At 45.2% G+C, this 25,919-nt stretch overlaps 33 non-coding genes across 33 annotated transcripts; all 33 read right to left on the bottom strand.

The window, feature by feature from the left end:
- Positions 1-976: 976 nt before the first annotated feature.
- Positions 977-1,050, bottom strand: trnat-ugu (transfer RNA threonine (anticodon UGU)). Its single transcript has one exon. It is a non-coding gene; the product is annotated as a tRNA-Thr (tRNA).
- Positions 1,051-1,277: 227 nt separating this feature from the next.
- On the bottom strand, positions 1,278-1,351 carry trnat-agu (transfer RNA threonine (anticodon AGU)). Its single transcript has one exon. It is a non-coding gene; the product is annotated as a tRNA-Thr (tRNA).
- Positions 1,352-1,452: 101 nt separating this feature from the next.
- trnar-ucu (transfer RNA arginine (anticodon UCU)) lies at positions 1,453-1,542 on the bottom strand. Its single transcript is given in 2 exon segments — positions 1,453-1,488; positions 1,506-1,542. It is a non-coding gene; the product is annotated as a tRNA-Arg (tRNA).
- Positions 1,543-3,107: 1,565 nt separating this feature from the next.
- trnat-agu (transfer RNA threonine (anticodon AGU)) lies at positions 3,108-3,181 on the bottom strand. The gene has a single exon. It is a non-coding gene; the product is annotated as a tRNA-Thr (tRNA).
- Positions 3,182-3,282: 101 nt separating this feature from the next.
- Positions 3,283-3,372, bottom strand: trnar-ucu (transfer RNA arginine (anticodon UCU)). The gene is given in 2 exon segments: positions 3,283-3,318; positions 3,336-3,372. It is a non-coding gene; the product is annotated as a tRNA-Arg (tRNA).
- A 1,263-nt stretch (positions 3,373-4,635) lies between these two features.
- Positions 4,636-4,709, bottom strand: trnat-ugu (transfer RNA threonine (anticodon UGU)). The gene has a single exon. It is a non-coding gene; the product is annotated as a tRNA-Thr (tRNA).
- A 227-nt stretch (positions 4,710-4,936) lies between these two features.
- trnat-agu (transfer RNA threonine (anticodon AGU)) lies at positions 4,937-5,010 on the bottom strand. Its single transcript has one exon. It is a non-coding gene; the product is annotated as a tRNA-Thr (tRNA).
- Positions 5,011-5,111: 101 nt separating this feature from the next.
- On the bottom strand, positions 5,112-5,201 carry trnar-ucu (transfer RNA arginine (anticodon UCU)). Its single transcript is given in 2 exon segments — positions 5,112-5,147; positions 5,165-5,201. It is a non-coding gene; the product is annotated as a tRNA-Arg (tRNA).
- Positions 5,202-6,766: 1,565 nt separating this feature from the next.
- On the bottom strand, positions 6,767-6,840 carry trnat-agu (transfer RNA threonine (anticodon AGU)). The gene has a single exon. It is a non-coding gene; the product is annotated as a tRNA-Thr (tRNA).
- A 1,454-nt stretch (positions 6,841-8,294) lies between these two features.
- On the bottom strand, positions 8,295-8,368 carry trnat-ugu (transfer RNA threonine (anticodon UGU)). The gene has a single exon. It is a non-coding gene; the product is annotated as a tRNA-Thr (tRNA).
- Positions 8,369-8,595: 227 nt separating this feature from the next.
- trnat-agu (transfer RNA threonine (anticodon AGU)) lies at positions 8,596-8,669 on the bottom strand. Its single transcript has one exon. It is a non-coding gene; the product is annotated as a tRNA-Thr (tRNA).
- A 101-nt stretch (positions 8,670-8,770) lies between these two features.
- On the bottom strand, positions 8,771-8,860 carry trnar-ucu (transfer RNA arginine (anticodon UCU)). The gene is given in 2 exon segments: positions 8,771-8,806; positions 8,824-8,860. It is a non-coding gene; the product is annotated as a tRNA-Arg (tRNA).
- A 1,264-nt stretch (positions 8,861-10,124) lies between these two features.
- trnat-ugu (transfer RNA threonine (anticodon UGU)) lies at positions 10,125-10,198 on the bottom strand. The gene has a single exon. It is a non-coding gene; the product is annotated as a tRNA-Thr (tRNA).
- Positions 10,199-10,600: 402 nt separating this feature from the next.
- On the bottom strand, positions 10,601-10,690 carry trnar-ucu (transfer RNA arginine (anticodon UCU)). Its single transcript is given in 2 exon segments — positions 10,601-10,636; positions 10,654-10,690. It is a non-coding gene; the product is annotated as a tRNA-Arg (tRNA).
- Positions 10,691-11,954: 1,264 nt separating this feature from the next.
- On the bottom strand, positions 11,955-12,028 carry trnat-ugu (transfer RNA threonine (anticodon UGU)). The gene has a single exon. It is a non-coding gene; the product is annotated as a tRNA-Thr (tRNA).
- Positions 12,029-12,255: 227 nt separating this feature from the next.
- trnat-agu (transfer RNA threonine (anticodon AGU)) lies at positions 12,256-12,329 on the bottom strand. The gene has a single exon. It is a non-coding gene; the product is annotated as a tRNA-Thr (tRNA).
- A 101-nt stretch (positions 12,330-12,430) lies between these two features.
- Positions 12,431-12,520, bottom strand: trnar-ucu (transfer RNA arginine (anticodon UCU)). The gene is given in 2 exon segments: positions 12,431-12,466; positions 12,484-12,520. It is a non-coding gene; the product is annotated as a tRNA-Arg (tRNA).
- A 1,565-nt stretch (positions 12,521-14,085) lies between these two features.
- trnat-agu (transfer RNA threonine (anticodon AGU)) lies at positions 14,086-14,159 on the bottom strand. Its single transcript has one exon. It is a non-coding gene; the product is annotated as a tRNA-Thr (tRNA).
- A 101-nt stretch (positions 14,160-14,260) lies between these two features.
- On the bottom strand, positions 14,261-14,350 carry trnar-ucu (transfer RNA arginine (anticodon UCU)). The gene is given in 2 exon segments: positions 14,261-14,296; positions 14,314-14,350. It is a non-coding gene; the product is annotated as a tRNA-Arg (tRNA).
- Positions 14,351-15,915: 1,565 nt separating this feature from the next.
- Positions 15,916-15,989, bottom strand: trnat-agu (transfer RNA threonine (anticodon AGU)). Its single transcript has one exon. It is a non-coding gene; the product is annotated as a tRNA-Thr (tRNA).
- Positions 15,990-16,090: 101 nt separating this feature from the next.
- Positions 16,091-16,180, bottom strand: trnar-ucu (transfer RNA arginine (anticodon UCU)). The gene is given in 2 exon segments: positions 16,091-16,126; positions 16,144-16,180. It is a non-coding gene; the product is annotated as a tRNA-Arg (tRNA).
- A 1,565-nt stretch (positions 16,181-17,745) lies between these two features.
- Positions 17,746-17,819, bottom strand: trnat-agu (transfer RNA threonine (anticodon AGU)). Its single transcript has one exon. It is a non-coding gene; the product is annotated as a tRNA-Thr (tRNA).
- A 101-nt stretch (positions 17,820-17,920) lies between these two features.
- Positions 17,921-18,010, bottom strand: trnar-ucu (transfer RNA arginine (anticodon UCU)). Its single transcript is given in 2 exon segments — positions 17,921-17,956; positions 17,974-18,010. It is a non-coding gene; the product is annotated as a tRNA-Arg (tRNA).
- A 1,263-nt stretch (positions 18,011-19,273) lies between these two features.
- trnat-ugu (transfer RNA threonine (anticodon UGU)) lies at positions 19,274-19,347 on the bottom strand. Its single transcript has one exon. It is a non-coding gene; the product is annotated as a tRNA-Thr (tRNA).
- A 402-nt stretch (positions 19,348-19,749) lies between these two features.
- Positions 19,750-19,839, bottom strand: trnar-ucu (transfer RNA arginine (anticodon UCU)). The gene is given in 2 exon segments: positions 19,750-19,785; positions 19,803-19,839. It is a non-coding gene; the product is annotated as a tRNA-Arg (tRNA).
- Positions 19,840-21,103: 1,264 nt separating this feature from the next.
- Positions 21,104-21,177, bottom strand: trnat-ugu (transfer RNA threonine (anticodon UGU)). Its single transcript has one exon. It is a non-coding gene; the product is annotated as a tRNA-Thr (tRNA).
- A 227-nt stretch (positions 21,178-21,404) lies between these two features.
- trnat-agu (transfer RNA threonine (anticodon AGU)) lies at positions 21,405-21,478 on the bottom strand. The gene has a single exon. It is a non-coding gene; the product is annotated as a tRNA-Thr (tRNA).
- Positions 21,479-21,579: 101 nt separating this feature from the next.
- Positions 21,580-21,669, bottom strand: trnar-ucu (transfer RNA arginine (anticodon UCU)). The gene is given in 2 exon segments: positions 21,580-21,615; positions 21,633-21,669. It is a non-coding gene; the product is annotated as a tRNA-Arg (tRNA).
- Positions 21,670-23,134: 1,465 nt separating this feature from the next.
- trnat-ugu (transfer RNA threonine (anticodon UGU)) lies at positions 23,135-23,208 on the bottom strand. The gene has a single exon. It is a non-coding gene; the product is annotated as a tRNA-Thr (tRNA).
- Positions 23,209-23,610: 402 nt separating this feature from the next.
- trnar-ucu (transfer RNA arginine (anticodon UCU)) lies at positions 23,611-23,700 on the bottom strand. Its single transcript is given in 2 exon segments — positions 23,611-23,646; positions 23,664-23,700. It is a non-coding gene; the product is annotated as a tRNA-Arg (tRNA).
- A 1,465-nt stretch (positions 23,701-25,165) lies between these two features.
- On the bottom strand, positions 25,166-25,239 carry trnat-ugu (transfer RNA threonine (anticodon UGU)). The gene has a single exon. It is a non-coding gene; the product is annotated as a tRNA-Thr (tRNA).
- Positions 25,240-25,466: 227 nt separating this feature from the next.
- trnat-agu (transfer RNA threonine (anticodon AGU)) lies at positions 25,467-25,540 on the bottom strand. The gene has a single exon. It is a non-coding gene; the product is annotated as a tRNA-Thr (tRNA).
- A 101-nt stretch (positions 25,541-25,641) lies between these two features.
- Positions 25,642-25,731, bottom strand: trnar-ucu (transfer RNA arginine (anticodon UCU)). The gene is given in 2 exon segments: positions 25,642-25,677; positions 25,695-25,731. It is a non-coding gene; the product is annotated as a tRNA-Arg (tRNA).
- Between the last annotated feature and the right edge of the window lie 188 nt (positions 25,732-25,919).

Below are 25,919 nucleotides of genomic sequence, written 5' to 3'. Positions count from 1 at the left end.
GACCTCCTGCCTTTTATGTAGAACGGAGACAACGGCAACTAAAAGGATAGAATCGCTGGGAGTTGAACAACCTGTTTACAAGACATGATCACTGAACAGCTATGCTAGGGCATCCTGAAACTCCAAGGCTATATTTAAATATAACCAAGAACAAGAAAGTCAAACCTCCTTGTGGACCTCCTTTCTCTAAAGTAGACCGAAGAACAGTCGTTGATAGGAAGGCACGGCTTGGAATTCAACAGTCTGTTGACAAGTCTGGCCCTTTGACCAGCTGATACTGTGCACCCTAACCACACATGGCTTCAGGTCTACTGAAAACGGGAACACGTCAATCGTATTTTCTGCCCGGACCTCCTGCCTTTTCCAGTAGATCGGAGAGCAGAGCCTCTGAATGGAAGGAAACGCTGGGATTCGAACAATTCGCTTACAAGACGTGGTCCTTGGACAGCTATGCCAGGGCATCCTAAAATTGCACGGCTTTCTTTTGATTTAGACAGGTAACAGAAAGTTCAATCTTTTTGATGCCCTTCATGAAGGCCAAAGACCACAACCACTGATAGAAGGCACCACAGGGATTTCATCACGGAAGCTCCTACTTACAAGACAGGTGCTTGGGCCATGGACACCCTTGAGACTAAAGCCAGGCAAAAGACATGGCGCCCTAACAGGAAATGCTAAACAAATTAAGTCCTATCAGTGAAGGCTTTAGAGTAAAGGTTGTTCATAAATCAAATTGGTCCGTTTTCCAAAAATATCCGAAAGTTATGACAGCATTCATAACAACCATGAATTATAAGAAGGTTGTATTTCATCCGATAAACAGACACAAAGACAGCCCCTAGCTGCCGTCAGACTGAGGTCAACGCTGGGATTTGAAAATCTATGTTTTGAGGGAGGATAAGTCACGTGTGAAGAGATACAAAAATGTGACAAGAAAGCCACTGAGTGGAGGCTGAAGACGGCAAACATCGTTAGAAGTCACCACTGGGATTCGAACCCAGGATCTCCTGTTTACAAGACAGGCGCTTTGACCGGCTAAGCCATAGCGCCCCACAACGAAGTGCTTCTGGAGTTAAGTGCTATCAGTGAAGGCTTTATGCTCCAGGGCATCCATGAATTTGATTGGTCCGTTAGAGTGAAAACTAGAAAGTTTTGCCCAAAGTACGGGCCTTTGGCTGAAAATGGACCGCTGCCGTGACAACTCTGAATTTTCAGGATGTACCATATCTCAACTGAGAAACAGCCAAACAAACAGACCCTAGTTGACCACGTGATTAAGGCTCCGCTGGGATTCGAACCCAGGATCTCCTGTTTACTAGACAGGCGCTTTAACCATCTAAGCCACGGCGCCACTCTCCAGCTGCAGATTGTGGAAGGGTGAGTCACAGTATGAACAGGCAAAACAATGTGAGATGAAAAGCTTTCAGCAGGGTCTTGGTAGCTAAAAGCCTTCGACTCTGGTGGGACTCGAACCCACGACCTTTGAATCACGTCAACTCACAACCTAGAAGTCCAATGCGCTATCCATTGCGCCACAGAGCCTACAACAAGCCCTTTGATGTGTTGCTCACAATTCTGGGGAAAGACAGATTCCAGTTATTATTAGCTTTTGTATTTTTCAGCCCAAGAGTTACAATTACTATCTTGACCTTCTGCTCTTTACATATGCAAATTAGCACAATTGTCAAATGGAAAGCAGTTTTAGGATACGAATTCAGGATCTCCAGATGAAAGGACAGGAGCTTTCACCAGCTAATGCTGTGCAACCTAATGTCACATGTCTTCAGATCTTTTGAAAGCAGGAACAAGACTGTCATGTTTTCTTTTTGGACCTCCTGCCTTTTATGTAGAACGGAGAAAACGGCAACTAAAAGGATGGAATCGCTGGGACTTGAACAATCTGTTTACAAGACATGATCACTGAACAGCTATGCTAGGGCATCCTGAAACTCCATGGCTATATTTTAATATAACCAAGAACAAGAAAGTCAAACCTCCTTGTGGACCTCCTTTCTCTAAAGTAGACCGAAGGACAGTCGTTGATAGGAAGGCACGGCTTGGAATTCAACAGTCTGTTGACAAGTCCGGCCCTTTGACCAGCTGATACTGTGCACCCTAACGACACATGGCTTCAGGTCTACTGAAAACGGGAACACGTCAATCGTATTTTCTGCCCGGACCTCCTGCCTTTTCCAGTAGATCGGAGAGCAGAGCCTCTGAATGGAAGGAAACGCTGGGATTCGAACAATTCGCTTACAAGACGTGGTCCTTGGACAGCTATGCCAGGGCATCCTAAAATTGCACGGCTTTCTTTTGATTTAGACAGGTAACGGAAAGTTCAATCTTTTTGATGCCCTTCATGAAGGCCAAAGACCACAACCACTGATAGAAGGCACCACAGGGATTTCATCACGGAAGCTCCTACTTACAAGACAGGTGCTTGGGCCATGGACACCCTTGAGACTAAAGCCAGGCAAAAGACATGGCGCCCTAACAGGAAATGCTAAACAAATTAAGTCCTATCAGTGAAGGCTTTAGGGTAAAGGTTGTTCATAAATCAAATTGGTCCGTTTTCCAAAAATATCCGAAAGTTATGACAGCATTCATAACAACCATGAATTATAAGAAGGTTGTATTTCATCCGATAAACAGACACAAAGACAGCCCCTAGCTGCCGTCAGACTGAGGTCAACGCTGGGATTTGAAAATCTATGTTTTGAGGGAGGATAAGTCACAGTGTGAAGAGATACAAAAATGTGACAAGAAAGCCACTGAGTGGAGGCCGAAGACGGCAAACATCGTTAGAAGGCACCACTGGGATTCGAACCCAGGATCTCCTGTTTACAAGACAGGCGCATTGACCGGCTAAGCCATGGCGCCCCACAATGAAGTGCTTCTGGAGTTAAGTGCTATCAGTGAAGGCTTTATGCTCCAGGGCATCCATGAATTGGATTGGTCCGTTAGAGTGAAAACTAGAAAGTTTTGCCCAAAGTACGGGCCTTTGGCTGAAAATGGACCGCTGCCGTGACAACTCTGAATTTTCAGGATGTACCATATCTCAACTGAGAAACAGCCAAAGAAACAGACCCTAGTTGACCACGAGATTAAGGCTCCGCTGGGATTCGAACCCAGGATCTCCTGTTTACTAGACAGGCGCTTTAACCAACTAAGCCACGGCGCCACTCTCCAACTGCAGATTGTGGAAGGGTGAGTCACAGTATGAACAGGCACAACAATGTGAGATGAAAAGCTTTCAGCAGGGTCTTGGTAGCTAAAAGCCTTCGACTCTGGTGGGACTCGAACCCACAAACTTTGAATCACTTCAACTCACAATCTAGAAGTCCAATGCGCTATCCATTGCGCCACAGAGCCTACAACAAACCCTTTGATGTGTTGCTCACAATTCTGGGGAAAGACAGATTCCAGTTATTATTAGCTTTTGTATTTTTCAGCCCAAGAGTTACAATTACTATCTTGACCTTCTGCTCTTTACATATGCAAATTAGCACAACTGTCAAATGGAAAGCAGTTTTAGGATACGAATTCAGGATCTCCAGATGAAAGGACAGGAGCTTTCACCAGCTAATGCTGTGCAACCTAATGTCACATGTCTTCAGATCTTTTGAAAGCAGGAACAAGACTGTCATGTTTTCTTTTTGGACCTCCTGCCTTTTATGTAGAACGGAGAAAACGGCAACTAAAAGGATGGAATCGCTGGGACTTGAACAATCTGTTTACAAGACATGATCACTGAACAGCTATGCTAGGGCATCCTGAAACTCCATGGCTATATTTTAATATAACCAAGAACAAGAAAGTCAAACCTCCTTGTGGACCTCCTTTCTCTAAAGTAGACCGAAGGACAGTCGTTGATAGGAAGGCACAGCTTGGAATTCAACAGTCTGTTGACAAGTCCGGCCCTTTGACCAGCTGATACTGTGCACCCTAACCACACATGGCTTCAGGTCTACTGAAAACGGGAACACGTCAATCGTATTTTCTGCCCGGACCTCCTGCCTTTTCCAGTAGATCGGAGAGCAGAGCCTCTGAATGGAAGGAAACGCTGGGATTCGAACAATTCGCTTACAAGACGTGGTCCTTGGACAGCTATGCCAGGGCATCCTAAAATTGCACGGCTTTCTTTTGATTAAGACAGGTAACGGAAAGTTCAATCTTTTTGATGCCCTTCATGAAGGCCAAAGACCACAACCACTGATAGAAGGCACCACAGGGATTTCATCACGGAAGCTCCTACTTACAAGACAGGTGCTTGGGCCATGGACACCCTTGAGACTAAAGCCAGGCAAAAGACATGGCGCCCTAACAGGAAATGCTAAACAAATTAAGTCCTATCAGTGAAGGCTTTAGGGTAAAGGTTGTTCATAAATCAAATTGGTCCGTTTTCCAAAAATATCCGAAAGTTATGACAGCATTCATAACAACCATGAATTATAAGAAGGTTGTATTTCATCCGATAAACAGACACAAAGACAGCCCCTAGCTGCCGTCAGACTGAGGTCAACGCTGGGATTTGAAAATCTATGTTTTGAGGGAGGATGAAAACAGTGTGAAGAGATACAAAAATGTGACAAGAAAGCCACTGAGTGGAGGCCGAAGACGGCAAACATCGTTAGAAGGCACCACTGGGATTCGAACCCAGGATCTCCTGTTTACAAGACAGGCGCTTTGACCGGCTAAGCCATGGCGCCCCACAATGAAGTGCTTCTGGAGTTAAGTGCTATCAGTGAAGGCTTTATGCTCCAGGGCATCGATGAATTGGATTGGTCCGTTAGAGTGAAAACTAGAAAGTTTTGCCCAAAGTACGGGCCTTTGGCTGAAAATGGACCGCTGCCGTGACAACTCTGAATTTTCAGGATGTACCATATCTCAACTGAGAAACAGCCAAACAAACAGACCCTAGTTGACCACGTGATAAAGGCTCCACTGGGATTCGAACCCAGGATCTCCTGTTTACTAGACAGGCGCTTTAACCAACTAAGCCACGGCGCCACTCTCCAGCTGCAGATTGTGGAAGGGTGAGTCACAGTATGAACAGGCACAACAATGTGAGATGAAAAGCTTTCAGCAGGGTCTTGGTAGCTAAATGCCTTCGACTCTGGTGGGACTCGAACCCACAACCTTTGAATCACGTCAACTCACAATCTAGAAGTCCAATGCGCTATCCATTGCGCCACAGAGCCTACAACAAACCCTTTGATGTGTTGCTCACAATTCTGGGGAAAGACAGATTCCAGTTATTATTAGCTTTTGTATTTTTCAGCCCAAGAGTTACAATTACTATTTTGACCTTCTGCTCTTTACATATGCAAATTAGCACAATTGTCAAATGGAAAGCAGTTTTAGGATACGAATTCAGGATCTCCAGATAAAAGGACAGGAGCTTTCACCAGCTAATGCTGTGCAACCTAATGTCACATGTCTTCAGATCTTTTGAAAGCAGGAACAAGACTGTCATGTTTTCTTTTTGGACCTCCTGCCTTTTATGTAGAACGGAGAAAACGGCAACTAAAAGGATGGAATCGCTGGGACTTGAACAATCTGTTTACAAGACATGATCACTGAACAGCTATGCTAGGGCATCCTGAAACTCCATGGCTATATTTTAATATAACCAAGAACAAGAAAGTCAAACCTCCTTGTGGACCTCCTTTCTCTAAAGTAGACCGAAGGACAGTCGTTGATAGGAAGGCACGGCTTGGAATTCAACAGTCTGTTGACAAGTCCGGCCCTTTGACCAGCTGATACTGTGCACCCTAACGACACATGGCTTCAGGTCTACTGAAAACGGGAACACGTCAATCGTATTTTCTGCCCGGACCTCCTGCCTTTTCCAGTAGATCGGAGAGCAGAGCCTCTGAATGGAAGGAAACGCTGGGATTCGAACAATTCGCTTACAAGACGTGGTCCTTGGACAGCTATGCCAGGGCATCCTAAAATTACACGGCTTTCTTTTGATTAAGACGGGTAACGGAAAGTTCAATCTTTTTGATGCCCTTCATGAAGGCCAAAGACCACAACCACTGATAGAAGGCACCACAGGGATTTCATCACGGAAGCTCCTACTTACAAGACAGGTGCTTGGGCCATGGACACCCTTGAGACTAAAGCCAGGCAAAAGACATGGCGCCCTAACAGGAAATGCTAAACAAATTAAGTCCCATCACTGAAGGCTTTAGGGTAAAGGTTGTTCATAAATTAAATTGGTCCGTTTTCCAAAAATATCAGAAAGTTATGACAGCATTCATAACAACCATGAATTATAAGAAGGTTGTATTTCATCCGATAAACAGACACAAAGACAGCCCCTAGCTGCCGTCAGACTGAGGTCAACGCTGGGATTTGAAAATCTATGTTTTGAGGGAGGATGAGTCACAGTGTGAAGAGATACAAAAATGTGACAAGAAAGCCACTGAGTGGAGGCCGAAGACGGCAAACATCGTTAGAAGGCACCACTGGAATTCGAACCCAGGATCTTCTGTTTACAAGACAGGGGCTTTGACCGGCTAAGCCATGGCGCCCCACAACGAAGTGCTTCTGGAGTTAAGTGCTATCAGTGAAGGCTTTATGCTCCAGGGCATACATGAATTGGATTGGTCCGTTAGAGTGAAAACTAGAAGGTTTTGCCCAAAGTACGGGCCTTTGGCTGAAAATGGACCGCTGCCGTGACAACTCTGAATTTTCAGGATGTACCATATCTCAACTGAGAAACAGCCAAACAAACAGACCCTAGTTGACCACGTGATAAAGGCTCCGCTGGGATTCGAACCCAGGATCTCCTGTTTACTAGACAGGCGCTTTAACCAACTAAGCCACGGCGCCACTCTCCAGCTGCAGATTGTGGAAGGGTGAGTCACAGTATGAACAGGCACAACAATGTGAGATGAAAAGCTTTCAGCAGGGTCTTGGTAGCTAAAAGCCTTCTACTCTGGTGGGACTCGAACCCACAACCTTTGAATCACGTCAACTCACAATCTAGAAGTCCAATGCGCTATCCATTGCGCCACAGAGCCTACAACAAACCCTTTGATGTGTTGCTCACAATTCTGGGGAAAGACAGATTCCAGTTATTATTAGCTTTTGTATTTTTCAGCCCAAGAGTTACAATTACTATCTTGACCTTCTGCTCTTTACATATGCAAATTAGCACAATTGTCAAATGGAAAGCAGTTTTAGGATACGAATTCAGGATCTCCAGATGAAAGGACAGGAGCTTTCACCAGCTAATGCTGTGCAACCTAATGTCACATGTCTTCAGATCTTTTGAAAGCAGGAACAAGACTGTCATGTTTTCTTTTTGGACCTCCTGCCTTTTATGTAGAACGGAGACAACGGCAACTAAAAGGATAGAATCGCTGGGAGTTGAACAACCTGTTTACAAGACATGATCACTGAACAGCTATGCTAGGGCATCCTGAAACTCCAAGGCTATATTTAAATATAACCAAGAACAAGAAAGTCAAACCTCCTTGTGGACCTCCTTTCTCTAAAGTAGACCGAAGAACAGTCGTTGATAGGAAGGCACGGCTTGGAATTCAACAGTCTGTTGACAAGTCTGGCCCTTTGACCAGCTGATACTGTGCACCCTAACCACACATGGCTTCAGGTCTACTGAAAACGGGAACACGTCAATCGTATTTTCTGCCCGGACCTCCTGCCTTTTCCAGTAGATCGGAGAGCAGAGCCTCTGAATGGAAGGAAACGCTGGGATTCGAACAATTCGCTTACAAGACGTGGTCCTTGGACAGCTATGCCAGGGCATCCTAAAATTGCACGGCTTTCTTTTGATTTAGACAGGTAACAGAAAGTTCAATCTTTTTGATGCCCTTCATGAAGGCCAAAGACCACAACCACTGATAGAAGGCACCACAGGGATTTCATCACGGAAGCTCCTACTTACAAGACAGGTGCTTGGGCCATGGACACCCTTGAGACTAAAGCCAGGCAAAAGACATGGCGCCCTAACAGGAAATGCTAAACAAATTAAGTCCTATCAGTGAAGGCTTTAGGGTAAAGGTTGTTCATAAATCAAATTGGTCCGTTTTCCAAAAATATCCGAAAGTTATGACAGCATTCATAACAACCATGAATTATAAGAAGGTTGTATTTCATCCGATAAACAGACACAAAGACAGCCCCTAGCTGCCGTCAGACTGAGGTCAACGCTGGGATTTGAAAATCTATGTTTTGAGGGAGGATAAGTCACGTGTGAAGAGATACAAAAATGTGACAAGAAAGCCACTGAGTGGAGGCTGAAGACGGCAAACATCGTTAGAAGTCACCACTGGGATTCGAACCCAGGATCTCCTGTTTACAAGACAGGCGCTTTGACCGGCTAAGCCATAGCGCCCCACAACGAAGTGCTTCTGGAGTTAAGTGCTATCAGTGAAGGCTTTATGCTCCAGGGCATCCATGAATTTGATTGGTCCGTTAGAGTGAAAACTAGAAAGTTTTGCCCAAAGTACGGGCCTTTGGCTGAAAATGGACCGCTGCCGTGACAACTCTGAATTTTCAGGATGTACCATATCTCAACTGAGAAACAGCCAAACAAACAGACCCTAGTTGACCACGTGATTAAGGCTCCGCTGGGATTCGAACCCAGGATCTCCTGTTTACTAGACAGGCGCTTTAACCATCTAAGCCACGGCGCCACTCTCCAGCTGCAGATTGTGGAAGGGTGAGTCACAGTATGAACAGGCAAAACAATGTGAGATGAAAAGCTTTCAGCAGGGTCTTGGTAGCTAAAAGCCTTCGACTCTGGTGGGACTCGAACCCACGACCTTTGAATCACGTCAACTCACAACCTAGAAGTCCAATGCGCTATCCATTGCGCCACAGAGCCTACAACAAGCCCTTTGATGTGTTGCTCACAATTCTGGGGAAAGACAGATTCCAGTTATTATTAGCTTTTGTATTTTTCAGCCCAAGAGTTACAATTACTATCTTGACCTTCTGCTCTTTACATATGCAAATTAGCACAATTGTCAAATGGAAAGCAGTTTTAGGATACGAATTCAGGATCTCCAGATGAAAGGACAGGAGCTTTCACCAGCTAATGCTGTGCAACCTAATGTCACATGTCTTCAGATCTTTTGAAAGCAGGAACAAGACTGTCATGTTTTCTTTTTGGACCTCCTGCCTTTTATGTAGAACGGAGAAAACGGCAACTAAAAGGATGGAATCGCTGGGACTTGAACAATCTGTTTACAAGACATGATCACTGAACAGCTATGCTAGGGCATCCTGAAACTCCATGGCTATATTTTAATATAAACAAGAACAAGAAAGTCAAACCTCCTTGTGGACCTCCTTTCTCTAAAGTAGACCGAAGGACAGTCGTTGATAGGAAGGCACGGCTTGGAATTCAACAGTCTGTTGACAAGTCCGGCCCTTTGACCAGCTGATACTGTGCACCCTAACGACACATGGCTTCAGGTCTACTGAAAACGGGAACACGTCAATCGTATTTTCTGCCCGGACTTCCCGCCTTTTCCAGTAGATCGGAGAGCAGAGCCTCTGAATGGAAGGAAACGCAGGGATTCGAACAATTCGCTTACAAGACGTGGTCCTTGGACAGCTATGCCAGGGCATCCTAAAATTGCACGGCTTTCTTTTGATTAAGACAGGTAACGGAAAGTTCAATCTTTTTGATGCCCTTCATGAAGGCCAAAGACCACAACCACTGATAGAAGGCACCACAGGGATTTCATCACGGAAGCTCCTACTTACAAGACAGGTGCTTGGGCCATGGACACCCTTGAGACTAAAGCCAGGCAAAAGACATGGCGCCCTAACAGGAAATGCTAAACAAATTAAGTCCTATCAGTGAAGGCTTTAGGGTAAAGGTTGTTCATAAATCAAATTGGTCCGTTTTCCAAAAATATCAGAAAGTTATGACAGCATTCATAACAACCATGAATTATAAGAAGGTTGTATTTCATCCGATAAACAGACACAAAGACAGCCCCTAGCTGCCGTCAGACTGAAGTCAACGCTGGGATTTGAAAATCTATGTTTTGAGGGAGGATAAGTCACAGTGTGAAGAGATACAAAAATGTGACAAGAAAGCCACTGAGTGGAGGCCGAAAACGGCAAACATCGTTAGAAGGCACCACTGGGATTCGAACCCAGGATCTCCTGTTTACAAGACAGGCGCTTTGACCGGCTAAGCCATGGCGCCCCACAACGAAGTGCTTCTGGAGTTAAGTGCTATCAGTGAAGGCTTTATGCTCCAGGGCATCCATGAATTGGATTGGTCCGTTAGAGTGAAAACTAGAAAGTTTTGCCCAAAGTACGGGCCTTTGGCTGAAAATGTACCGCTGCCGTGACAACTCTGAATTTTCAGGATGTACCATATCTCAACTGAGAAACAGCCAAACAAACAGACCCTAGTTGACCACGTGATTAAGGCTCCGCTGGGATTCGAACCCAGGATCTCCTGTTTACTAGACAGGCGCTTTAACCAACAAAGCCACGGCGCCACTCTCCAGCTGCAGATTGTGGAAGGGTGAGTCACAGTATGAACAGGCACAACAATGTGAGATGAAACGCTTTCAGCAGGGTCTTGGTAGCTAAAAGCCTTCGACTCTGGTGGGACTCGAACCCACAACCTTTGAATCACGTCAACTCACAATCTAGAAGTCCAATGCGCTATCCATTGCGCCACAGAGCCTACAACAAACCCTTTGATGTGTTGCTCACAATTCTGGGGAAAGACAGATTCCAGTTATTATTAGCTTTTGTATTTTTCAGCCCAAGAGTTACAATTACTATCTTGACCTTCTGCTCTTTACATATGCAAATTAGCACAATTGTCAAATGTAAAGCAGTTTTAGGATACGAATTCAGGATCTCCAGATGAAAGGACAGGAGCTTTCACCAGCTAATGCTGTGCAACCTAATGTCACATGTCTTCAGATCTTTTGAAAGCAGGAACAAGACTGTCATGTTTTCTTTTTGGACCTCCTGCCTTTTATGTAGAACGGAGAAAACGGCAACTAAAAGGATGGAATCGCTGGGACTGAAACAATCTGTTTACAAGACATGATCACTGAACAGCTATGCTAGGGCATCCTGAAACTCCATGGCTATATTTTAATATAACCAAGAACAAGAAAGTCAAACCTCCTTGTGGACCTCCTTTCTCTAAAGTAGACCGAAGGACAGTCGTTGATAGGAAGGCACGGCTTGGAATTCAACAGTCTGTTGACAAGTCCGGCCCTTTGACCAGCTGATACTGTGCACCCTAACGACACATGGCTTCAGGTCTACTGAAAACGGGAACACGTCAATCGTATTTTCTGCCCGGACCTCCTGCCTTTTCCAGTAGATCGGAGAGCAGAGCCTCTGAATGGAAGGAAACGCTGGGATTCGAACAATTCGCTTACAAGACGTGGTCCTTGGACAGCTATGCCAGGGCATCCTAAAATTGCACGGCTTTCTTTTGATTAAGACAGGTAACGGAAAGTTCAATCTTTTTGATGCCCTTCATGAAGGCCAAAGACCACAACCACTGATAGAAGGCACCACAGGGATTTCATCACGGAAGCTCCTACTTACAAGACAGGTGCTTGGGCCATGGACACCCTTGAGACTAAAGCCAGGCAAAAGACATGGCGCCCTAACAGGAAATGCTAAACAAATTAAGTCCTATCAGTGAAGGCTTTAGGGTAAAGGTTGTTCATAAATCAAATTGGTCCGTTTTCCAAAAATATCAGAAAGTTATGACAGCATTCATAAAAACCATGAATTATAAGAAGGTTGTATTTCATCCGATAAACAGACACAAAGACAGCCCCTAGCTGCCGTCAGACTGAGGTCAACGCTGGGATTTGAAAATCTATGTTTTGAGGGAGGATAAGTCACAGTGTGAAGAGATACAAAAATGTGACAAGAAAGCCACTGAGTGGAGGCCGAAGACGGCAAACATCGTTGGAAGGCACCACTGGGATTCAAACCCAGGATCTCCTGTTTACAAGACAGGCGCTTTGACCGGCTAAGCCATGGCGCCCCACAACGAAGTGCTTCTGGAGTTAAGTGCTATCAGTGAAGGCTTTATGCTCCAGGGCATCCATGAATTGGATTGGTCCGTTAGAGTGAAAACTAGAAAGTTTTGCCCAAAGTACGGGCCTTTGGCTGAAAATGGACCACTGCCGTGAAAACTCTGAATTTTCAGGATGTACCATATCTCAACTGAGAAACAGCCAAACAAACAGACCCTAGTTGACCACGTGATAAAGGCTCCACTGGGATTCGAACCCAGGATCTCCTGTTTACTAGACAGGCGCTTTAACCAACTAAGCCACGGCGCCACTCTCCAGCTGCAGATTGTGAAAGGGTGAGTCACAGTATGAACAGGCACAACAATGTGAGATGAAAAGCTTTCAGCAGGGTCTTGGTAGCTAAAAGCCTTCGACTCTGGTGGGACTTGAACCCACAACCTTTGAATCACGTCAACTCACAATCTAGAAGTCCAATGCGCTATCCATTGCGCCACAGAGCCTACAACAAACCCTTTGATGTGTTGCTCACAATTCTGGGGAAAGACAGATTCCAGTTATTATTAGCTTTTGTATTTTTCAGCCCAAGAGTTACAATTACTATCTTGACCTTCTACTCTTTACATATGCAAATTAGCACAATTGTCAAATGGAAAGCAGTTTTAGGATACGAATTCAGGATCTCCAGATGAAAGGACAGGAGCTTTCACCAGCTAATGCTGTGCAACCTAATGTCACATGTCTTCAGATCTTTTGAAAACAGGAACAAGACTGTCATGTTTTCTTTTTGGACCTCCTGCCTTTTATGTAGAACGGAGAAAACGGCAACTAAAAGGATGGAATCGCTGGGACTTGAACAATCTGTTTACAAGACATGATCACTGAACAGCTATGCTAGGGCATCCTGAAACTCCATGGCTATATTTTAATATAACCAAGAACAAGAGAGTCAAACGTCCTTGTGGACCTCCTTTCTCTAAAGTAGACCGAAGAACAGTCGTTGATAGGAAGGCACGGCTTGGAATTCAACAGTCTGTTGACAAGTCCGGCCCTTTGACCAGCTGATACTGTGCACCCTAACGACACATGGCTTCAGGTCTACTGAAAACGGGAACACGTCAATCGTATTTTCTGCCCGGACCTCCTGCCTTTTCCAGTAGATCGGAGAGCAGAGCCTCTGAATGGAAGGAAACGCTGGGATTCGAACAATTCGCTTACAAGACGTGGTCCTTGGACAGCTATGCCAGGGCATCCTAAAATTGCACGGCTTTCTTTTGATTTAGACAGGTAACGGAAAGTTCAATCTTTTTGATGCCCTTCATGAAGGCCAAAGACCACAACCACTGATAGAAGGCACCACAGGGATTTCATCACGGAAGCTCCTACTTACAAGACAGGTGCTTGGGCCATGGACACCCTTGAGACTAAAGCCAGGCAAAAGACATGGCGCCCTAACAGGAAATGCTAAACAAATTAAGTCCCATCACTGAAGGCTTTAGGGTAAAGGTTGTTCATAAATTAAATTGGTCCGTTTTCCAAAAATATCAGAAAGTTATGACAGCATTCATAACAACCATGAATTATAAGAAGGTTGTATTTCATCCGATAAACAGACACAAAGACAGCCCCTAGCTGCCGTCAGACTGAGGTCAACGCTGGGATTTGAAAATCTATGTTTTGAGGGAGGATGAGTCACAGTGTGAAGAGATACAAAAATGTGACAAGAAAGCCACTGAGTGGAGGCCGAAGACGGCAAACATCGTTAGAAGGCACCACTGGGATTCGAACCCAGGATCTTCTGTTTACAAGACAGGGGCTTTGACCGGCTAAGCCATGGCGCCCCACAACGAAGTGCTTCTGGAGTTAAGTGCTATCAGTGAAGGCTTTATGCTCCAGGGCATCCATGAATTGGATTGGTCCGTTAGAGTGAAAACTAGAAAGTTTTGCCCAAAGTACGGGCCTTTGGCTGAAAATGGACCGCTGCCGTGACAACTCTGAATTTTCAGGATGTACCATATCTCAACTGAGAAACAGCCAAACAAACAGACCCTAGTTGACCATGTGATTAAGGCTCCGCTGGGATTCGAACCCAGGATCTCCTGTTTACTAGACAGGCGCTTTAACCAACTAAGCCACGGCGCCACTCTCCAGCTGCAGATTGTGGAAGGGTGACTCACAGTATGAACAGGCACAACAATGTGAGATGAAAAGCTTTCAGCAGGGTCTTGGTAGCTAAATGCCTTCGACTCTGGTGGGACTCGAACCCACAACCTTTGAATCACGTCAACTCACAATCTAGAAGTCCAATGCGCTATCCATTGCGCCACAGAGCCTACAACAAACCCTTTGATGTGTTGCTCACAATTCTGGGGAAAGACAGATTCCAGTTATTATTAGCTTTTGTATTTTTCAGCCCAAGAGTTACAATTACTATTTTGACCTTCTGCTCTTTACATATGCAAATTAGCACAATTGTCAAATGGAAAGCAGTTTTAGGATACGAATTCAGGATCTCCAGATGAAAGGACAGGAGCTTTCACCAGCTAATGCTGTGCAACCTAATGTCACATGTCTTCAGATCTTTTGAAAGCAGGAACAAGACTGTCATGTTTTCTTTTTGGACCTCCTGCCTTTTATGTAGAACGGAGAAAACGGCAACTAAAAGGATGGAATCGCTGGGAGTTGAACAACCTGTTTACAAGACATGATCACTGAACAGCTATGCTAGGGCATCCTGAAACTCCAAGGCTATATTTAAATATAACCAAGAACAAGAAAGTCAAACCTCCTTGTGGACCTCCTTTCTCTAAAGTAGACCGAAGGACAGTCGTTGATAGGAAGGCACGGCTTGGAATTCAACAGTCTGTTGACAAGTCTGGCCCTTTGACCAGCTGATACTGTGCACCCTAACCACACATGGCTTCAGGTCTACTGAAAACGGGAACACGTCAATCGTATTTTCTGCCCGGACCTCCTGCCTTTTCCAGTAGATCGGAGAGCAGAGCCTCTGAATGGAAGGAAACGCTGGGATTCGAACAATTCGCTTACAAGACGTGGTCCTTGGACAGCTATGCCAGGGCATCCTAAAATTGCACGGCTTTCTTTTGATTTAGACAGGTAACGGAAAGTTCAATCTTTTTGATGCCCTTCATGAAGGCCAAAGACCACAACCACTGATAGAAGGCACCACAGGGATTTCATCACGGAAGCTCCTACTTACAAGACAGGTGCTTGGGCCATGGACACCCTTGAGACTAAAGCCAGGCAAAAGACATGGCGCCCTAACAGGAAATGCTAAACAAATTAAGTCCCATCACTGAAGGCTTTAGGGTAAAGGTTGTTCATAAATTAAATTGGTCCGTTTTCCAAAAATATCAGAAAGTTATGACAGCATTCATAACAACCATGAATTATAAGAAGGTTGTATTTCATCCGATAAACAGACACAAAGACAGCCCCTAGCTGCCGTCAGACTGAGGTCAACGCTGGGATTTGAAAATCTATGTTTTGAGGGAGGATGAGTCACAGTGTGAAGAGATACAAAAATGTGACAAGAAAGCCACTGAGTGGAGGCCGAAGACGGCAAACATCGTTAGAAGGCACCACTGGGATTCGAACCCAGGATCTTCTGTTTACAAGACAGGGGCTTTGACCGGCTAAGCCATGGCGCCCCACAACGAAGTGCTTCTGGAGTTAAGTGCTATCAGTGAAGGCTTTATGCTCCAGGGCATCCATGAATTGGATTGGTCCGTTAGAGTGAAAACTAGAAAGTTTTGCCCAAAGTACGGGCCTTTGGCTGAAAATGGACCGCTGCCGTGACAACTCTGAATTTTCAGGATGTACCATATCTCAACTGAGAAACAGCCAAACAAACAGACCCTAGTTGACCATGTGATTAAGGCTCCGCTGGGATTCGAACCCAGGATCTCCTGTTTACTAGACAGGCGCTTTAACCAACTAAGCCACGGCGCCACTCTCCAGCTGCAGATTGTGGAAGGGTGACTCACAGTATGAACAGGCACAACAATGTGAGATGAAAAGCTTTCAGCAGGGTCTTGGTAGCTAAATGCCTTCGACTCTGGTGGGACTCGAACCCACAACCTTTGAATCACGTCAACTCACAATCTAGAAGTCCAATGCGCTATCCATTGCGCCACAGAGCCTACAACAAACCCTTTGATGTGTTGCTCACAATTCTGGGGAAAGACAGATTCCAGTTATTATTAGCTTTTGTATTTTTCAGCCCAAGAGTTACAATTACTATTTTGACCTTCTGCTCTTTACATATGCAAATTAGCACAATTGTCAAATGGAAAGCAGTTTTAGGATACAAATTCAGGATCTCCAGATGAAAGGACAGGAGCTTTCACCAGCTAATGCTGTGCAACCTAATGTCACATGTCTTCAGATCTTTTGAAAGCAGGAACAAGACTGTCATGTTTTCTTTTTGGACCTCCTGCCTTTTATGTAGAACGGAGAAAATGGCAACTAAAAGGATGGAATCGCTGGGACTTGAACAATCTGTTTACAAGACATGATCACTGAACAGCTATGCTAGGGCATCCTGAAACTCCATGGCTATATTTTAATATAACCAAGAACAAGAAAGTCAAACCTCCTTGTGGACCTCCTTTCTCTAAAGTAGACCGAAGGACAGTCGTTGATAGGAAGGCACGGCTTGGAATTCAACAGTCTGTTGACAAGTCCGGCCCTTTGACCAGCTTATACTGTGCACCCTAACGACACATGGCTTCAGGTCTACTGAAAACGGGAACACGTCAATCGTATTTTCTGCCCGGACCTCCTGCCTTTTCCAGTAGATCGGAGAGCAGAGCCTCTGAATGGAAGGAAACGCTGGGATTCGAACAATTCGCTTACAAGACGTGGTCCTTGGACAGCTATGCCAGGGCATCCTAAAATTGCACGGCTTTCTTTTGATTAAGACGGGTAACGGAAAGTTCAATCTTTTTGATGCCCTTCATGAAGGCCAAAGACCACAACCACTGATAGAAGGCACCACAGGGATTTCATCACGGAAGCTCCTACTTACAAGACAGGTGCTTGGGCCATGGACACCCTTGAGACTAAAGCCAGGCAAAAGACATGGCGCCCTAACAGGAAATGCTAAACAAATTAAGTCCCATCACTGAAGGCTTTAGGGTAAAGGTTGTTCATAAATTAAATTGGTCCGTTTTCCAAAAATATCAGAAAGTTATGACAGCATTCATAACAACCATGAATTATAAGAAGGTTGTATTTCATCCGATAAACAGACACAAAGACAGCCCCTAGCTGCCGTCAGACTGAGGTCAACGCTGGGATTTGAAAATCTATGTTTTGAGGGAGGATGAGTCACAGTGTGAAGAGATACAAAAATGTGACAAGAAAGCCACTGAGTGGAGGCCGAAGACGGCAAACATCGTTAGAAGGCACCACTGGGATTCGAACCCAGGATCTTCTGTTTACAAGACAGGGGCTTTGACCGGCTAAGCCATGGCGCCCCACAACGAAGTGCTTCTGGAGTTAAGTGCTATCAGTGAAGGCTTTATGCTCCAGGGCATCCATGAATTGGATTGGTCCGTTAGAGTGAAAACTAGAAAGTTTTGCCCAAAGTACGGGCCTTTGGCTGAAAATGGACCGCTGCCGTGACAACTCTGAATTTTCAGGATGTACCATATCTCAACTGAGAAACAGCCAAACAAACAGACCCTAGTTGACCACGTGATAAAGGCTCCGCTGGGATTCGAACCCAGGATCTCCTGTTTACTAGACAGGCGCTTTAACCAACTAAGCCACGGCGCCACTCTCCAGCTGCAGATTGTGGAAGGGTGAGTCACAGTATGAACAGGCACAACAATGTGAGATGAAAAGCTTTCAGCAGGGTCTTGGTAGCTAAATGCCTTTGACTCTGGTGGGACTCGAACCCACAACCTTTGAATCACGTCAACTCACAATCTAGAAGTCCAATGCGCTATCCATTGCGCCACAGAGCCTACAACAAACCCTTTGATGTGTTGCTCACAATTCTGGGGAAAGACAGATTCCAGTTATTATTAGCTTTTGTATTTTTCAGCCCAAGAGTTACAATTACTATCTTGACCTTCTGCTCTTTACATATGCAAATTAGCACAATTGTCAAATGGAAAGCAGTTTTAGGATACGAATTCAGGATCTCCAGATGAAAGGACAGGAGCTTTCACCAGCTAATGCTGTGCAACCTAATGTCACATGTCTTCAGATCTTTTGAAAGCAGGAACAAGACTGTCATGTTTTCTTTTTGGACCTCCTGCCTTTTATGTAGAACGGAGAAAACGGCAACTAAAAGGATGGAATCGCTGGGAGTTGAACAACCTGTTTACAAGACATGATCACTGAACAGCTATGCTAGGGCATCCTGAAACTCCAAGGCTATATTTAAATATAACCAAGAACAAGAAAGTCAAACCTCCTTGTGGACCTCCTTTCTCTAAAGTAGACCGAAGAACAGTCGTTGATAGGAAGGCACGGCTTGGAATTCAACAGTCTGTTGACAAGTCTGGCCCTTTGACCAGCTAATACTGTGCACCCTAACCACACATGGCTTCAGGTCTACTGAAAACGGGAACACGTCAATCGTATTTTCTGCCCGGACCTCCTGCCTTTTCCAGTAGATCGGAGAGCAGAGCCTCTGAATGGAAGGAAACGCTGGGATTCGAACAATTCGCTTACAAGACGTGGTCCTTGGACAGCTATGCCAGGGCATCCTAAAATTGCACGGCTTTCTTTTGATTTAGACAGGTAACAGAAAGTTCAATCTTTTTGATGCCCTTCATGAAGGCCAAAGACCACAACCACTGATAGAAGGCACCACAGGGATTTCATCACGGAAGCTCCTACTTACAAGACAGGTGCTTGGGCCATGGACACCCTTGAGACTAAAGCCAGGCAAAAGACATGGCGCCCTAACAGGAAATGCTAAACAAATTAAGTCCTATCAGTGAAGGCTTTAGGGTAAAGGTTGTTCATAAATCAAATTGGTCCGTTTTCCAAAAATATCCGAAAGTTATGACAGCATTCATAACAACCATGAATTATAAGAAGGTTGTATTTCATCCGATAAACAGACACAAAGACAGCCCCTAGCTGCCGTCAGACTGAGGTCAACGCTGGGATTTGAAAATCTATGTTTTGAGGGAGGATAAGTCACGTGTGAAGAGATACAAAAATGTGACAAGAAAGCCACTGAGTGGAGGCTGAAGACGGCAAACATCGTTAGAAGGCACCACTGGGATTCGAACCCAGGATCTCCTGTTTACAAGACAGGCGCTTTGACCGGCTAAGCCATAGCGCCCCACAACGAAGTGCTTCTGGAGTTAAGTGCTATCAGTGAAGGCTTTATGCTCCAGGGCATCCATGAATTGGATTGGTCCGTTAGAGTGAAAACTAGAAAGTTTTGCCCAAAGTACGGGCCTTTGGCTGAAAATGGACCGCTGCCGTGACAACTCTGAATTTTCAGGATGTACCATATCTCAACTGAGAAACAGCCAAACAAACAGACCCTAGTTGACCACGTGATAAAGGCTCCGCTGGGATTCGAACCCAGGATCTCCTGTTTACTAGACAGGCGCTTTAACCAACTAAGCCACCGCGCCACTCTCCAGCTGCAGATTGTGGAAGGGTGAGTCACAGTATGAACAGGCACAACAATGTGAGATGAAAAGCTTTCAGCAGGGTCTTGGTAGCTAAAAGCCTTCGACTCTGGTGGGACTCGAACCCACAACCTTTGAATCACGTCAACTCACAATCTAGAAGTCCAATGCGCTATCCATTGCGCCACAGAGCCTACAACAAACCCTTAGATGTGTTGCTCACAATTCTGGGGAAAGACAGATTCCAGTTATTATTAGCTTTTGTATTTTTCAGCCCAAGAGTTACAATTACTATCTTGACCTTCTACTCTTTACATATGCAAATTAGCACAATTGTCAAATGGAAAGCAGTTTTAGGATACGAATTCAGGATCTCCAGATGAAAGGACAGGAGCTTTCACCAGCTAATGCTGTGCAACCTAATGTCACATGTCTTCAGATCTTTTGAAAGCAGGAACAAGACTGTCATGTTTTCTTTTTGGACCTCCTGCCTTTTATGTAGAACGGAGAAAACGGCAACTAAAAGGATGGAATCGCTGGGACTTGAACAATCTGTTTACAAGACATGATCACTGAACAGCTATGCTAGGGCATCCTGAAACTCCATGGCTATATTTTAATATAACCAAGAACAAGAAAGTCAAACCTCCTTGTGGACCTCCTTTCTCTAAAGTAGACCGGAGGACAGTCGTTGATAGGAAGGCACGGCTTGGAATTCAACAGTCTGTTGACAAGTCCGGCCCTTTGACCAGCTGATACTGTGCACCCTAACGACACATGGCTTCAGGTCTACTGAAAACGGGAACACGTCAATCGTATTTTCTGCCCGGACCTCCTGCCTTTTCCAGTAGATCGGAGAGCAGAGCCTCTGAATGGAAGGAAACGCTGGGATTCGAACAATTCGCTTACAAGACGTGGTCCTTGGACAGCTATGCCAGGGCATCCTAAAATTGCACTGCTTTCTTTTGATTAAGACAGGTAACGGAAAGTTCAATCTTTTTGATGCCCTTCATGAAGGCCAAAGACCACAACCACTGATAGAAGGCACCACAGGGATTTCATCACGGAAGCTCCTACTTACAAGACAGGTGCTTGGGCCATGGACACCCTTGAGACTAAAGCCAGGCAAAAGACATGGCGCCCTAACAGGAAATGCTAAACAAATTAAGTCCTATCAGTGAAGGCTTTAGGGTAAAGGTTGTTCATAAATCAAATTGGTCCGTTTTCCAAAAATATCAGAAAGTTATGACAGCATTCATAACAACCATGAATTATAAGAAGGTTGTATTTCATCCGATAAACAGACACAAAGACAGCCCCTAGCTGCCGTCAGACTGAGGTCAACGCTGGGATTTGAAAATCTATGTTTTGAGGGAGGATGAGTCACAGTGTGAAGAGATACAAAAATGTGACAAGAAAGCCACTGAGTGGAGGCCGAAGACGGCAAACATCGTTAGAAGGCACCACTGGGATTCGAACCCAGGATCTCCTGTTTACAAGACAGGCGCTTTGACCGGCTAAGCCATGGCGCCCCACAACGAAGTGCTTCTGGAGTTAAGTGCTATCAGTGAAGGCTTTATGCTCCAGGGCATCCATGAATTGGATTGGTCCGTTAGAGTGAAAACTAGAAAGTTTTGCCCAAAGTACGGGCCTTTGGCTGAAAATGGACCGCTGCCATGACAACTCTGAATTTTCAGGATGTACCATATCTCAACTGAGAAACAGCCAAACAAACAGACCCTAGTTGACCACGTGATAAAGGCTCCGCTGGGATTCGAACCCAGGATCTCCTGTTTACTAGACAGGCGCTTTAACCAACTAAGCCACGGCGCCACTCTCCAGCTGCAGATTGTGGAAGGGTGAGTCACAGTATGAACAGGCACAACAATGTGAGATGAAACGCTTTCAGCAGGGTCTTGGTAGCTAAAAGCCTTCGACTCTGGTGGGACTCGAACCCACAACCTTTGAATCACGTCAACTCACAATCTAGAAGTCCAATGCGCTATCCATTGCGCCACAGAGCCTACAACAAACCCTTTGATGTGTTGCTCACAATTCTGGGGAAAGACAGATTCCAGTTATTATTAGCTTTTGTATTTTTCAGCCCAAGAGTTACAATTACTATCTTGACCTTCTGCTCTTTACATATGCAAATTAGCACAATTGTCAAATGGAAAGCAGTTTTAGGATACGAATTCAGGATCTCCAGATGAAAGGACAGGAGCTTTCACCAGCTAATGCTGTGCAACCTAATGTCACATGTCTTCAGATCTTTTGAAAGCAGGAACAAGACTGTCATGTTTTCTTTTTGGACCTCCAGCCTTTTATGTAGAACGGAGAAAACGGCAACTAAAAGGATGGAATCGCTGGGACTGAAACAATCTGTTTACAAGACATGATCACTGAACAGCTATGCTAGGGCATCCTGAAACTCCATGGCTATATTTTAATATAACCAAGAACAAGAAAGTCAAACCTCCTTGTGGACCTCCTTTCTCTAAAGTAGACCGAAGGACAGTCGTTGATAGGAAGGCACGGCTTGGAATTCAACAGTCTGTTGACAAGTCCGGCCCTTTGACCAGCTGATACTGTGCACCCTAACGACACATGGCTTCAGGTCTACTGAAAACGGGAACACGTCAATCGTATTTTCTGCCCGGACCTCCTGCCTTTTCCAGTAGATCGGAGAGCAGAGCCTCTGAATGGAAGGAAACGCTGGGATTCGAACAATTCGCTTACAAGACGTGGTCCTTGGACAGCTATGCCAGGGCATCCTAAAATTGCACGGCTTTCTTTTGATTAAGACAGGTAACGGAAAGTTCAATCTTTTTGATGCCCTTCATGAAGGCCAAAGACCACAACCACTGATAGAAGGCACCACAGGGATTTCATCACGGAAGCTCCTATTTACAAGACAGGTGCTTGGGCCATGGACACCCTTGAGACTAAAGCCAGGCAAAAGACATGGCGCCCTAACAGGAAATGCTAAACAAATTAAGTCCTATCAGTGAAGGCTTTAGGGCAGGGCTATTCAACTCTTACCCTGGAGGGCCGGAGCACTGCATAGTTTGGCTCCAACCCTAATCAAACTTACCCACCTGTGATTGTCTAGTGATCATGAAGACCTTGATTAGCTTGCTCAGGTGTGTTTGATCAGGGTTGGAGCTGGAATCTGCAGTGCTCCGGCCCTCCAGGGTAGGATTTGAATGGCCCTGCTTTAGGGTAAAGGTTGTTCATAAATCAAATTGGTCCGTTTTCCAAAAATATCAGAAAGTTATGACAGCATTCATAACAACCATGAATTATAAGAAGGTTGTATTTCATCCGATAAACAGACACAAAGACAGCCCCTAGCTGCCGTCAGACTGAGGTCAACGCTGGGATTTGAAAATCTATGTTTTGAGGGAGGATAAGTCACAGTGTGAAGAGATACAAAAATGTGACAAGAAAGCCACTGAGTGGAGGCCGAAGACGGCAAACATCGTTGGAAGGCACCACTGGGATTCGAACCCAGGATCTCCTGTTTACAAGACAGGCGCTTTGACCGGCTAAGCCATGGCGCCCCACAACGAAGTGCTTCTGGAGTTAAGTGCTATCAGTGAAGGCTTTATGCTCCAGGGCATCCATGAATTGGATTGGTCCGTTAGAGTGAAAACTAGAAAGTTTTGCCCAAAGTACGGGCCTTTGGCTGAAAATGGACCGCTGCCGTGACAACTCTGAATTTTCAGGATGTACCATATCTCAACTGAGAAACAGCCAAACAAACAGACCCTAGTTGACCACGTGATAAAGGCTCCGCTGGGATTCGAACCCAGGATCTCCTGTTTACTAGACAGGCGCTTTAACCAACTAAGCCATGGCGCCACTCTCCAGCTGCAGATTGTGGAAGGGTGAGTCACAGTATGAACAGGCACAACAATGTGAGATGAAACGCTTTCAGCAGGGTCTTGGTAGCTAAAAGCCTTCGACTCTGGTGGGACTCGAACCCACAACCTTTGAATCACGTCAACTCACAATCTAGAAGTCCAATGCGCTATCCATTGCGCCACAGAGCCTACAACAAACCCTTTGATGTGTTGCTCACAATTCTGGGGAAAGACAGATTCCAGTTATTATTAGCTTTTGTATTTTTCAGCCCAAGAGTTACAATTACTATCTTGACCTTCTGCTCTTTACATATGCAAATTAGCACAATTGTCAAATGGAAAGCAGTTTTAGGATACGAATTCAGGATCTCCAGATGAAAGGACAGGAGCTTTCACCAGCTAATGCTGTGCAACCTAATGTCACATGTCTTCAGATCTTTTGAAAGCAGGAACAAGACTGTCATGTTTTCTTTTTGGACCTCCAGCCTTTTATGTAGAACGGAGAAAACGGCAACTAAAAGGATGGAATCGCTGGGACTGAAACAATCTGTTTACAAGACATGATCACTGAACAGCTATGCTAGGGCATCCTGAAACTCCATGGCTATATTTTAATATAACCCAGAACAAGAAAGTCAAACCTCCTTGTGGACCTCCTTTCTCTAAAGTAGACCGAAGGACAGTCGTTGATAGGAAGGCACGGCTTGGAATTCAACAGTCTGTTGACAAGTCCGGCCCTTTGACCAGCTGATACTGTGCACCCTAACGACACATGGCTTCAGGTCTACTGAAAACGGGAACACGTCAATCGTATTTTCTGCCCGGACCTCCTGCCTTTTCCAGTAGATCGGAGAGCAGAGCCTCTGAATGGAAGGAAACGCTGGGATTCGAACAATTCGCTTACAAGACGTGGTCCTTGGACAGCTATGCCAGGGCATCCTAAAATTGCACGGCTTTCTTTTGATTAAGACAGGTAACGGAAAGTTCAATCTTTTTGATGCCCTTCATGAAGGCCAAAGACCACAACCACTGATAGAAGGCACCACAGGGATTTCATCACGGAAGCTCCTATTTACAAGACAGGTGCTTGGGCCATGGACACCCTTGAGACTAAAGCCAGGCAAAAGACATGGCGCCCTAACAGGAAATGCTAAACAAATTAAGTCCTATCAGTGAAGGCTTTAGGGCAGGGCTATTCAACTCTTACCCTGGAGGGCCGGAGCACTGCATAGTTTAGCTCCAACCCTAATCAAACTTACCCACCTGTGATTGTCTAGTGATCATGAAGACCTTGATTAGCTTGCTCAGGTGTGTTTGATCAGGGTTGGAGCTAAAATCTGCAGTGCTCCGGCCCTCCAGGGTAAGAGTTGAATAGCCCTGCTTTAGGGTAAAGGTTGTTCATAAATCAAATTGGTCCGTTTTCCAAAAATATCAGAAAGTTATGACAGCATTCATAACAACCATGAATTATAAGAAGGTTGTATTTCATCCGATAAACAGACACAAAGACAGCCCCTAGCTGCCGTCAGACTGAGGTCAACGCTGGGATTTGAAAATCTATGTTTTGAGGGAGGATAAGTCACAGTGTGAAGAGATACAAAAATGTGACAAGAAAGCCACTGAGTGGAGGCCGAAGACGGCAAACATCGTTGGAAGGCACCACTGGGATTCGAACCCAGGATCTCCTGTTTACAAGACAGGCGCTTTGACCGGCTAAGCCATGGCGCCCCACAACGAAGTGCTTCTGGAGATAAGTGCTATCAGTGAAGGCTTTATGCTCCAGGGCATCCATGAATTGGATTGGTCCGTTAGAGTGAAAACTAGAAAGTTTTGCCCAAAGTACGGGCCTTTGGCTGAAAATGGACCGCTGCCGTGACAACTCTGAATTTTCAGGATGTACCATATCTCAACTGAGAAACAGCCAAACAAACAGACCCTAGTTGACCACGTGATAAAGGCTCCGCTGGGATTCGAACCCAGGATCTCCTGTTTACTAGACAGGCGCTTTAACCAACTAAGCCACGGCGCCACTCTCCAGCTGCAGATTGTGGAAGGGTGAGTCACAGTATGAACAGGCACAACAATGTGAGATGAAAAGCTTTCAGCAGGGTCTTGGTAGCTAAAAGCCTTCGACTCTGGTGGGACTCGAACCCACAACCTTTGAATCACGTCAACTCACAATCTAGAAGTCCAATGCGCTATCCATTGCGCCATAGAGCCTACAACAAACCCTTTGATGTGTTGCTCACAATTCTGGGGAAAGACAGATTCCAGTTATTATTAGCTTTTGTATTTTTCAGCCCAAGAGTTACAATTACTATCTTGACCTTCTACTCTTTACATATGCAAATTAGCACAATTGTCAAATGGAAAGCAGTTTTAGGATACGAATTCAGGATCTCCAGATG

The sequence above is a fragment of the Misgurnus anguillicaudatus genome, chromosome 9 (genome assembly GCF_027580225.2).
Source record: "Misgurnus anguillicaudatus chromosome 9, ASM2758022v2, whole genome shotgun sequence".
Taxonomy (NCBI): Eukaryota; Metazoa; Chordata; class Actinopteri; order Cypriniformes; family Cobitidae; genus Misgurnus; species Misgurnus anguillicaudatus.
This window is presented reverse-complemented; position numbering and strand designations above follow the sequence as displayed.